Below are 12,435 nucleotides of genomic sequence, written 5' to 3' on the forward strand. Positions count from 1 at the left end.
GAAGGGAAAAAGGGCAGGAAGAATAATAGAAGAAATAATCACTGAAAATTTCCCATATCCAATGAAAGATATAAAATTACAAATTCAAGAAGCGCAGCATGCCCCAAACAGAATAGATCCCAATAGACCTACTCCAAGACACTTACTGATTAGATTGTCCAATGTCAAAGACAAAGAGAGATTTCTGAAAGCAGCAAGAAGAAAGCGATCCATCACATACAAGGGAAGCTCAATAAGACTATATACAGATTTCTCCATAGAAACCATGGAGGCAAGAAGGCAGTGGTATGGTATATTTAAGATGTTAAAGAGAAAAACTGCCAACAAAGAATTCTATATCCAGCAAAACTGTCTTTCAAAAATGAGGGAGAGGTGTCTGCAGTTTGTTGGCAGCTTGGCTTGTTGGGCCCTGATGTCGGATGCCTGGGAAGAGATTAGGCAGTTGGCTGCTGACTTTCAGTGGGCGTAGTTCACCAAGGCCACACAGAGGTTGAGTAAACATTGTTGATCTACAACAGGTAATTAATGTGGACCTGACTCGTATTGAAAATAGAATTGGCGACATTATTAAATCAGAAAAGCATGTTCAGTTAGTGTTGGGACAACTGATAGATGAGAACTATTTGGATTGCTTAGCAGAAGAGGTAAATAAGAAAGTGGTCGGGTAACCATATCAGAACTGTGTAAAACTTATCATCTTCCTGGAAACTTTCTGACACAGGCACTAACTCAGAGACTAGGTAGCATTCTCAATGGACACATTGATCTTGATAATAGAGGAGTAATTTTTACTGAAGCTTTTGTAGTTCGACCTAAAGCACACATCCGTGGACTGTTCAGTGCTATTACCCGGCCTACAGCAGTAAAGTCTTTGATTTCAAAATATGGATTTCAGGAGCAGCTTCTTTACTCTGTGCTTGGGGAACTTGTAAATAGTGGATGCTTATGAGGCGTCATGGTTGGTGGGAGACGGGATCAGGCAGTGTTTGTCCCTAACATCTACTTAAAGACACAGAGTACTTGAGTGGTGTTCTAGTTTGCTAATGCTGCCGGAATGCAAAACACCAGAAATGGATTGGCTTTTATAAAAGGGGGTTTATTTGGTTACAAAGTTACAGTCTTAAGGCCATAAAGTGTCCATCAACAAAGGATACCTTCGCTGAAGGATGGCCAGTGGTGTCCGGAAAATCTCTGTTAGCTGGGAAGGCACCTGGCTGGCGTCTGCTCCAAAGTTCTGGTTTCACAATGGCTTTCTCCCAGGACGTTCCTCTCTAGGCTGCAGTTCCTCAAAAATGTCACTCTTAGTCACTCTTGGGATGTTTGTTCTCTCTTAGCTTCTCTGGAGCAAGAGTCTGCTTTCAATAGCCATCTTCAAACTGTCTCTCATCTACAGCTACTCTCTCAGCTTCTGTGCATTCTTCAAAGTGTCCGTCTTGGCTGTAGCTCCTCTTCAAAATGTCACTCTCAGCTGCACTGAGTTCCTTCTGTTTGTCAGCTCATTTATATGGCTCCAGTGATTTAATTTAGACCCACCCTGGATGGGTGGGGTAACACCTCCATGGAAATTATCCAATCAGAGTCATCACCCACAGTTGGGTGGGGAGCATCTCCACAGAAACACTCAAAGAATTACAATCTAATCAACACTGATATGTCTGCCCACACAAGATTCCATCAAAGATAATGGCGTCTTGGGGGACATAATACATTCAAACCGGCACAGGTGGATTCCCTTTTCAGGCAGAATGGCTATCTGGGATTCAATGCTTTGTCTAGGCTTGGAATCCCAGATGCTGTTAGCTACACAAAGAAAAGATATAAGACTATACAATTCTTGTTTTTGAAAGCAGCTTTTGTTGGTCAAGGACTTGTGGATCAAGTGGAAGCATCAGTAGAGGAAGCTATCAGCTCTGGAACATGGGTTGATACTGCACCTCTGCTTCCCAGTTCTTTATCAGTTGAAGATGTTGCGACATTGCTGCAACAAGTGATGAGTATTCAGCAAACGGTCTTCAGCCGTAGTCTTTAGTGACACTGTTGTAGTCAGTGAAAAATTTATAAATGACTGTATAGAACTGTTCAATGAACTGATGCATCAAAAACCTGAAAAGGAAATGAAAAATAATCCTGTTCATTTAATCACTGAAGAAGATCTGAAACAAGTCTCCATTTTAGAAAGTGTTACACAAGTAAAAAGGATGAAAAAGATGAGTGAAGAAGGAAAGCAACAAGGGGCAGTGGAAGTGTGAGAGGAGGTGGTGGCAGCAATGCCAGAGAGTACAAAGTTAAAAAGATCAAGAAGAAAGGAAGAAAAGATGATGACAGTGATGATGAATCTTAGTCATCTCACACTTGGAAAAAAGAAGGCAGAGATCACTTTTGTGTTCCAGGACGAGATTGAAGATTTTTTAAGAAAACTCATACAAGATGCTCCTGAGGAATTTATTTCTGAACTTGCAGAAAACTTAATAAAACCTCTTAATAAAAGTTATCTTGAGGTAGTACATTCGTATTCATGTCTTCAACTTCTGCTTCTGGAACTGGCTGAAAACACACAGTGAAGGACTTTCAAGAAGAAGTTTCCCACCTATACAATAGTATTAAGTTATTTGAAAAAGGGATGAAGTTTTTTGCAGATGATACACAGGCTGCTTTTACTAAGCACTTTATGAAGACAATTTGTACTGATACCACTAACCTCATTTTCAACTTCTTAGCTTCAGATTTAATGATGGCAGGAGACAATCCTGCAACCATTACAAGTGAAGTAAGAAAAAAGATTTTAAGTAAACTATCAGAAGAAACCAAAGTAGCTCTCACAAAACTCCATAGCTCTCTGAATGAAAAGAGCATAGAATAAAAATATGAATTTTTGTAAATTGGGTTTTCTGTGGAAGTTTTTTGTTTTTTTTAACATGATTCTAAAAATTAAACATTTCAGGTTCATTTTGTTACCAACTGCTGAATGAAGAATAAATTTTCTGATATCTTTCATCTCCAGGAAAGGACTCATTCATTCTATAATTAGGTTTCAAGTGACATTTATATATATATTAGGCAAAAACTTAAAATGTGGTCGTGTTTTTAAAAAAAAGAGGAAAAGGACATCCTGGTGTCTGAAATGAAAATAAATTGTGTATTTTATTTTGAAAGTAAAAGAATACTTCAAACCTAAAATACAGAAATTTGTGAAATATTTTTATACTGAACACTTGCCCCTATTTCTGGAAGCTTATTTCCCATCTTCCCGAAAAGAGAAAATTTTTATGTGGTTAGGGGCTTCAGGCATGTCTCTACAGGTGCAGAAGAGCACCAGAGGGCCCCCTGCGTTGCTGTGTTTTTTTCTGAAACAAGCTGCTAACAACAGTGAGAGAAAAAACGAAATTTACTGCTAGTAGGTATTGGATGTAAGTCACATTCTAACATGGAAATCACTAAAAATTTAATATGAAGAGTTTTGTTTAATTGACCCAGTTTGTATTTCTAAACTTCACTTTTTATATCAATAGTTGCTTTAGCACCTGACACTTTTTAAATACTATTGTGATAAATAGATAAATTCCTTTTTCTAGCAGTAGGGCAATCTATAAATGCATTTAAATCACTTGAGCCTTTTTTTTTTTTTTTTTCAAAAATGGAACCCCTTCTAAAAAACAGACATTCTTATTTCTGAAAGTTGATCTTGAAAGTAACTTAAAAATAGTTCCTTGGAATAATCATTTTCAACTAAATGAATTTTAAATAATTTATATGTATATCAAAAGAGGACTTTAGTTGTTTTGAATATAATAGTAAATTAAATCTCAAATATTAAAAATACTACTTTAGATAATTCCTTATATGCCATTTATAACTCTAGTTTATGTTTTAAAATGTTTGAATACAAGGATCAGTTTACCATAGTCTGGACAAAGTATCCTAATTGAAAGTAATTAAAATAATTGCTAAATATTATTATTAATATTGATAGGAATTTAACACTAAGGAATACTTTTCCATGAGTAATTTTCTACTTGCATATTTTCATTTAGCCAAAGGAAGAAAACTTAAATCCTCTGTGACCACACACTACAATTAGCTTTATTTCTTTATTCAGCCTCCAAAATATTGAACACCCAACCTAAATTTTTTATTTAACCTTTGAGAATCTTATCATTTAGAATGTTTTAGCAGATACCAAAGTAACCCATGTTTATGACAAATATCATTGGGTTATTACTGTCCTGCATCAAGGAAAATAAAATGTGTAAAATGAAAGAGACAATGAAGCAAATAAAAAGAGAAACATTTTGTCTTAATTTGTTTGCAGTAAAGTTTTTCATTTATCAAAATGGTTCTTATTTTTCTATAGTAAATAAAAAACAGTTTTTATTATTGTTTTTGTAATAAAATTATATAACTGATTTTGTATGTAACGATCTAATTTCATTATTAAAATAAAATTTGTTAAATATTAAAAAACGAGGGAGAGATTAAAATATTTTCAGACAGACACTGAGAGAGTTTGTGAATAAGAGACTGGTGCTACAAGAAATATTAAAGGGAGTGCTACATGCTGATAAGAAGACAGGAGAGAGAGGTTTGGAGAAGAGTGTAGAAATGAAGACTATCAGGAAGGATAAAAGGAGAGAGAGAGAAAAAATAAGATGTGACATAAAAAACAAAAGACAACATAGTAAAAGATATATTGCCCTTACAGTAATGACACTAAATGTTAATGTAATAAACTCCCTGATAAAAAGACATAGGTTGGTAGAATGGAATAAAAAACAAGACTCATTGTTCCAGTTTGCTAATGCTGCCCTTTTGCAAAACACCAGAAATGGATTGGCTTTTATAAAGGGGGTTTATTTGGTTACAGAGTTAGTCGTAAGGCCATAAAGTGCCCAAGGTAAGGCCTCAACAAAGTGTTCCTTCACTGAAGGTTGGCCGTTGGCACCTGTAAAACCTCTGTTAGCTCGGAAGTCACGTGGCTGGCATCTGCTTGCTCCCAGGTTGCGTTCCAAAATGGCGTTCTCCAAAATGTTGCTTTTCAGGCATTTTGTCCTCTTTTAGCTGCAGCCCCTCTTCAAAATGTCACTCTCGGTTGCTCTCCAAAACGTCACTCACAGCTGCACTGCCTCTGGGCCAGTGTGGCTCTTTTTAAAGCACTCTAGTGATCCAATAAGGACTTACCCTGAATGGGTGGGGCAACACCTTCATGGAAATAATCCGATGAAAGGTCTCGCCCACAGTTGATTTGAGTCACATCTCCATGGGAACACAGAACCAATAGGTTTCAACCTAATCAACACTAATAAGCCTGCCCCCACAAGATTGCAACAAAGATAATGGTGGACATAGTATATCCAAACTGGCACATCTATGTATATGCTGTCTATAAAAAACTCACTATAGACACAAGGACAAAAATAGGCTGAAAGTGAAAGGTTGGAAAAAGATATTTCACGCAGACATCAACCTGAAAAAAAGTGGGAGTAGCTATATTAATATGAGACAAATTAGACTTAAAATGTAATACAATTGACAGAAACGAAGAAAGACACTATATATTAATCAAAGGGACAATTCATCAAGAAAATATAACAATCGTAAATATTTATGCACCAAGCCAGAGTGCCCCAAAAATACGTGAGGTAGACACTGACAACACTGAAGGAATAAGTAAATACCTCTACAATAATAGTTGGAGACTTCAATACACCACTCTTATCAATGGATAGAACATCTAGACAGAGGATCAGTAAGGAAACAGAGATTTTGAATTGTACTATAAATGAACTAGAGTTGACATTTATAGAACACTATAGCACACAACAGCAGGATACACATTATTCTCAAGTGCTCATGGATCATTCTCTAAGATAGACCACATGTTGGGTCACAAAGTAAGTCTCAACAAATTTAAAAAAATTGACATTATACAAAACACCCTGTGCTGATTTGAATGTATTGTGCCCCCCAAACGTCATTATCTTTGATGTAATCTTGTGTGGGCAGACATTGTCAGTGTTGATTAGATTGTAATTCTTTGAGTGTTTCTTTGGAATGTGCCCCACCCAGCTGTGGGTGATGACTCTGATTGGATAATTTCCAGGGAGGTGTTGGCCCACCCATTCAGGGTGGGTCCAAATTAAATTACTGGAGCACTATATAAGATCAGACAGGAGGAGCAAGCTGCTACAGCCAAGAAGGACACTGAAGAACGCCCAGAAGCTGAGAGAGGAACTGCAGTTTGATGATAGCCGCTGGAAGCAGACTCTTGCTCCAGAGAAGCTGAGAGAGGACAAATATCCCAAGTGCAACTAAGAGTGACATTTTTGAGGAACTGCAGCCTAGAGAGGAACATCCTGGGAGAAAGCCGTTTTGAAACCAGAACTTGGGAGCAGACACCAGCCACTTGCCTTCCCAGCTAACAAAGGTTTTCTGGACACCATTGGCCATCCTCCAGTGAAGGTACCCAATTGCTGATGTGTTACCTTGGACAATTTATGGCTTTAAGACTGTAACTGTGTAACCAAATAAACACCCTTTTATAAAAGCCGATCCTTCTCTGGTGTTTTGCATTCTGGCAGCATTAGCAAACTAGAACACATCCCCTCAGATCATAATGGAATGAAGTTGGAAATCAATAACAGGCAGAAGGTCAGAAAATTCACAAATATATGGAGGCTAAATAACACACTCTTAGTCAACCAGTGGGTAAAGGAAGAAATTACAAGAGAAATTAGTAAATACCTCAAGCAAATGAAAATGAAATCACAGCATATCAAAACTTACAGGATGTAGCAAAGGCAGTGCTGGGAGGGAAATTTATTGCCCTAAGTGCCTATACTAAAAGAAGAAAGAGAAAAAAATGAGGAATTAACTGTTTACCTGGAGGAATTAGAGAAAGAACAGCAAACTAATCCCAAAGGAAGCAGAAGGAAAGAAATAACAAAGGTTAGAGCAGAGATAAATGAAATTGAGAACAGGAGAACAATAGAATCAGCAAAACTGGAAGTTGTTTTTTTTTTTTGGAAAATCATTAAAATCGGTAGACAGGCTAACAGAAAGGGGGGGCAGATGCAAATAAACACAATCAGAAATGGGAAAGGGGACATAACTATTGGCTCTGCAGAAATAAAGGAGGTAATGAGAGGATACTATGAGCAACTGTATGCTAATAAAGTAGACAACTTAGATGAAATGGACAACTTCCTAGAAAACCATGAACAACCAACATTGACTGGCGAAGAAATAGACGACCTCAACAAACCAGTCAGAAGTAAAGAAATTGAGTCAGTCATCAGAAATCTCCCAAAAAAGAAAAGCCCAGGACTAGATGCTTCACATGTCAATTCTACCAAGAATTCAAGAAAGAATTAGTACCAATCCTGTTTAAACTCTTCAAAAAAATTGAAGAGGAAGGAAAGCTATCTAATTCATTCTATGAAGCCAATGTCACCCTAATACCAAAGTTAGCCAAAGATACTACAAAAAAAGAAAATCATAGACCAATCTCTTTAATGAATATAGATGCAAAAATCCTCAACAAAATCACTCGCAAATCAAATCCAGCAGCATATTAAAAGAATTATACACCATGACCAAGTGGGATTTATTCCAAGTATGCAAGACTGGTTCACCATAAGCAAATCAATTAATGTAATATACCACATCAGTAAATCAAAGTAGAAGAACGACATGATCATCTCAATTGATATAGGAAAGGCATTTGACAAAATTCAGCATTCTTTCTTGATGAAAACACTTCAAAGTATAGGAATAGAAGGGACCTTTTTCAGTTTATGAAAACCCCACAGCTAACATCATACTCAATGGGGAAAGACTGAAAGCCTTCCCTTTAAGATCAGGAACAGTACAGCAATGCCCATTGTCACCATTGTTATTCAACATTGTGCTGGAAGTTCTAGCTAGAGCAATTAGGCAAGAAAAAGAAATAAAAGGCATCCAAATTGGAAAGGAAGAAGTAAAATTTTCACTGTTTACAGATGACATGATCCTGTCTGTAGAAAATCTAGAAAAAATCTCTAGCAAAGCTATTAGAGCTAATTAACGAATACAGAAAAGTGACAGGCCACCAGATCAACATGCAAAAATCACTAGTGTTCCTATACACAATCAATGAGCAACAGGAGGAGGAAATCAAGAAAAAAAACTCCATTTATAATAGCAACCAAAAGAATCAAGTATTTAGGAATAAACTTAACGAAAGCCACAAAAGACCTATCCACAGAGAACTACAAGAAACTGCTAAAAGAAATCAAACAGGACCTTAAAAAATGGGAGAACATACTGTGTTTATGGATAGGAAGACTAAATATAGTTAAGATGTCAATTCTACCTAAACTGATTTATAGATTCAACGCAATACCAATTAAAATCCCAACAATTTACTTTGCAGAGATAGAAGAACCAATAACCAAATTTATTTGGAAGGGCAGGGTGCTCCAAATAGCCAAAAATATCTTGCGAAAGAGGAGGGAAGTGGGAGGTCTCACACTACCTGGCTTTGAAGCATACTACAAAACTTCAGTAGTCAAAACAGCATGGCGCTGGCATAAGGATAGAAATACTGACCAATGGAATCAAACTGAGTTTTCAGAAATAGACCCTCTCATCTAAGGACAACTGATCTTTTTTTTTTTCCTTCAAATTTTACTTTTTTGCTTGTTTCACTTTTTTTTTGTTTGTTTGTTTTTTTGTTTTTTTTAATTCATTTTTATTGAGATATATTCACATACCATGCAGTCATACAAAGTGTACATTCAGTTGTTCACAATACCGTTATATAGTTGTGTGTTCATCAGCAAAATTAATTTTTGAACATTTTCATTACCACACACACAAAAATAATAAGAATAAAAATTAAAGTGAAAAAGAACAATTAAAGTAAAAAAGAACACTGGGTGCCTTTTGTTTGGTTGTTTTTTTGCCCCCGTTTTTCTACTCATCCATCCATACACTGGGCAAAGGGGAGTGTGGTCCACATGGCTTTCCCAATCCCGTTGTCACCCCTCATAAGCTACATTTTTATACAATTGTCTTCAAGATTCATGGGTTCTGGGTTGTAGTTTGATAGTTTCAGGTATTTACTGCTAGCTATTTGACTTGATTAGAACCTACAAAGGGTTATCTATATTGTGCATAAGAGTGCCCACCAGAGTGACCACTCGGCTCCTTTTGGAATCTCTCTGCCACTGAAGCTTATTTCATTTCCTTTCACATCCCCCTTTTCGTCAAGAAGATGTTCTCCATCCCACGATGCTGGGTCTAGATTCCTCCCCGGGAGTCATATTCCACGTTGCCAGGGAGATTCACTCCCCTAGGTGTCAGATCCCACGTAGCGGCGAGGGCAGTGATTTCACCTTTCAGGTTGGCTTAGCTAGAGAGAGGGGGCCACATCTGAGCAACAAAGAGGCATTCGGGAGGAGGCTCTTAAGCACAATTATAGGGAGGCCTAGCCTCTCCTTTGCAGCAACAGTCTTGCCAAGGGCAAGTCACAAATGAGGTTTGTTGAAGCAATTGGAGCAAAGGAGAGGGCTTGATTAATTGTGTTTTAAGATGTTAGGGTGGGTTTTACAGAAGAGGCAATATTTGAGGTTTGCTTTTGCCAGAGACTAGAAATTTGTGGAAGGAGAAAAAGAACCTTTAGGACCAGGGAATGGCATAGCATAAGGCTGATGGTAGCAGATTTGTGGATGTTTGTACAACCCTGAGTTGTCTGGTGTGGCTATAATGTAGTGCACCTCTTTCTTTTTTTTTCTTTTTTTCTTTTTTATCTTCATTTTATTGAGATATATTCACATACCACGCAGTCATACAAAACAAATCGTACTTTCGATTATTTACAGTACCATTACATAGTTGTACATTCATCACCTAAATCAATCCCTGACACCTTCATTAGCACACACACAAAAATAACAAGAATAATAATTAGACTGAAAAAGAGCAATTGAAGTAAAAAAGAACACTGGGTACCTTTGTCTGTTTGTTTCCTTCCCCTATTTTTCTACTCATCCATCCATAAACTAGACAAAGTGGAGTGTGGTCCTTATGGCTTTCCCAATCCCATTGTCACCCCTCATAAGCTACATTTTTATACCACTGTCTTCGAGATTCATGGGTTCTGGGTTGTAGTTTGATAGTTTCAGGTATCCACCACCAGCTACCCCAATTCTTTGGAACCTAAAAAGGGTTGTCTAAAGTGTGCGTAAGAGTGCCCACCAGAGTGACCTCTCGGCTCCTTTTGGAATCTCTCTGCCACTGAAGCTTATTTCATTTCCTTTCACATCCCCCTTTTTGTCAAGAAGATGTTCTCCGTCCCACGATGCCGGGTCTACATTCCTCCCCGGGAGTCATATTCCACGTTGCCAGGGAGATTCACTCCCCTGGGTGTCTGATCCCACGTAGTGGGGAGGGCAGTGATTTCACCTTTCAAGTTGGCTTAGCTAGAGAGAGAGGGCCACATCTGAGCAACAAAGAGGCATTCGGGAGGAGGCTCTTAGGCACAACCATAGGGAGGCCTAGCCTCTCCTTTGCAGCAGCCGTCTTCCCAAGCGTAAAACCTATGGTAGAGGGCTCAACCCATCAAACCACCTATGTCTGTGGTCATGTTAGCAACCATGGAGGTGGGGTAGGCGAATACCCCTGCATTCTCCACAGGCTCCTCAAGGGGGCACTACATCTTTTTTTTTCCTTGTTTTTCTTTTTTTTTTTTTTTAACTTTCCCTTCTTTTTTAAATCAACTGTATGAAAAAAAAGTTAAAAAGAAAACAAACATACAATAAAAGAACATTTCAAAGAGACCATAACAAGGGAGTAAGAAAAAGACAACTAACCTAAGATAACTGCTTAACTTCCAACATGTTCCTACTTCACCCCAAGAAAGTTACATAATATAGCAACATTTCTGTGAACTTGTTCCTACTATATCCATCAGAAATTAACAGACCATAGTCATTCCTGGGCATCCCCAGAATGTTGAATAGCTTATCTGTTCTTCTTGGATTATTGTTCCCCCTTCCTTAATTGCTCTCTATTGCTAGTTCCCCTACATTATACGTTATAAACCATTTGTTTTACATTTTTCAAAGTTCACATTAGTGGTAGCATATAATATTTCTCTTTTTGTGCCTGGCTTATTTCGCTCAGCATTATGTCTTCAAGGTTCATCCATGTTGTCATATGTTTCACGAGATCGTTCCTTCTTACTGCTGCGTAGTATTCCATCGTGTGTATATACCACATTTTATTTATCCACTCATCTGTTGAAGGACATTTGGGTTGTTTCCATCTCTTGGCAATTGTGAATAATGCTGCTATGAACATTGGCTTGCAGATATCTGTTCGTGTCATTGCTTTCCGACCTTCTGGGTATATACCGAGAAGTGCAATCTCTGGATTGAATGGTAACTCTATATCTAGTTTTCTAAGGAACTGCCCAACTGACTTCCAGAGTGGCTGAACCATTATACAGTCCCACCAACAATGAATAAGAGTTCCAATTTCTCCACGTCCCCTCCAGCATTTGTAGTTTCCTGTTTGTTTAATGGCAGCCATTCTAATCGGTGTTAGATGGTATCTCATTGTGGTCTTAATTTGCATCCCTCTAATAGCTAGTGAAGCTGAACATTTTTTCATGTGTTTCTTGGCCATTTGTATTTCCTCTTCAGAGAACTGTCTTTTCATATCTTTTGCCCATTTTATAATTGGGCTGTCTGTAGTATTGTCATTGAGTTGTAAGATTTCTTTATATATGCAAGGTATCAGTCTTTTGTCAGATACATGGTTTCCAAAAATTTTTTCCCATTGAGTTGGCTGCCTCTTTACCTTTTTGAGAAATTCCTTTGAGGTGCAGAAACTTCTAAGCTTGAGGAGTTCCCATTTATCTATTTTCTCTTTTGTTGCTTGTGCTTTGGGTGTGAAGTCTAGGAAGTGTCTGCCTAACACAAGGTCTTGAAGATGTTTTCCTACATTATCTTCTAGGAGTTTTATGGTACTTTCTTTCATATTGAGATCTTTGGTCCATTTTGAGTTAATTTTTGTGTAGGGGGTGAGGTAGGGGTCCTCTTTCATTCTTTTAGATATGGATATCCAACTCTCCCAGCCCCATTTGTTGAAAAGACCATTATGACACAGTTCAGTGACTTTGAGGGCCTTATCAAAGATCAGTCGGCCATAGATCTGAGGGTCTATCTCTGAATTCTCAATTCGATTCCATTGATCTATATGTCTATCTTTGTGCCAGTACCATGCTGTTTTGGCAACTGTGGCTTTATAATAAGCTTCAAAGTCAGGGAGTGTAAGTCCTCCCACTTTGTTTTTCTTTTTTAGAGTGTCTTTAGCAATTCGAGGCATCTTCCCTTTCCAAATAACTTTGATAACTAGCTTTTCCAAGTCTGCAAAGTAGGTTGTTGGAATTTTGAT

The 12,435-nt window shown here is 37.7% G+C and overlaps 1 protein-coding gene and 1 pseudogene across 1 annotated transcript in view; both read left to right on the forward strand.

The window, feature by feature from the left end:
• Positions 1-12,435, forward strand: part of NET1 (neuroepithelial cell transforming 1) — a 93,019-nt gene that overhangs the window by 15,584 nt on the left and 65,000 nt on the right. The window lies entirely within an intron of this gene.
• Positions 413-2,860, forward strand: LOC119542309 (annotated as a pseudogene).

The sequence above is a fragment of the Choloepus didactylus genome, chromosome 8 (genome assembly GCF_015220235.1).
Source record: "Choloepus didactylus isolate mChoDid1 chromosome 8, mChoDid1.pri, whole genome shotgun sequence".
In the NCBI taxonomy this organism is placed as follows: domain Eukaryota; kingdom Metazoa; phylum Chordata; class Mammalia; order Pilosa; family Megalonychidae; genus Choloepus; species Choloepus didactylus.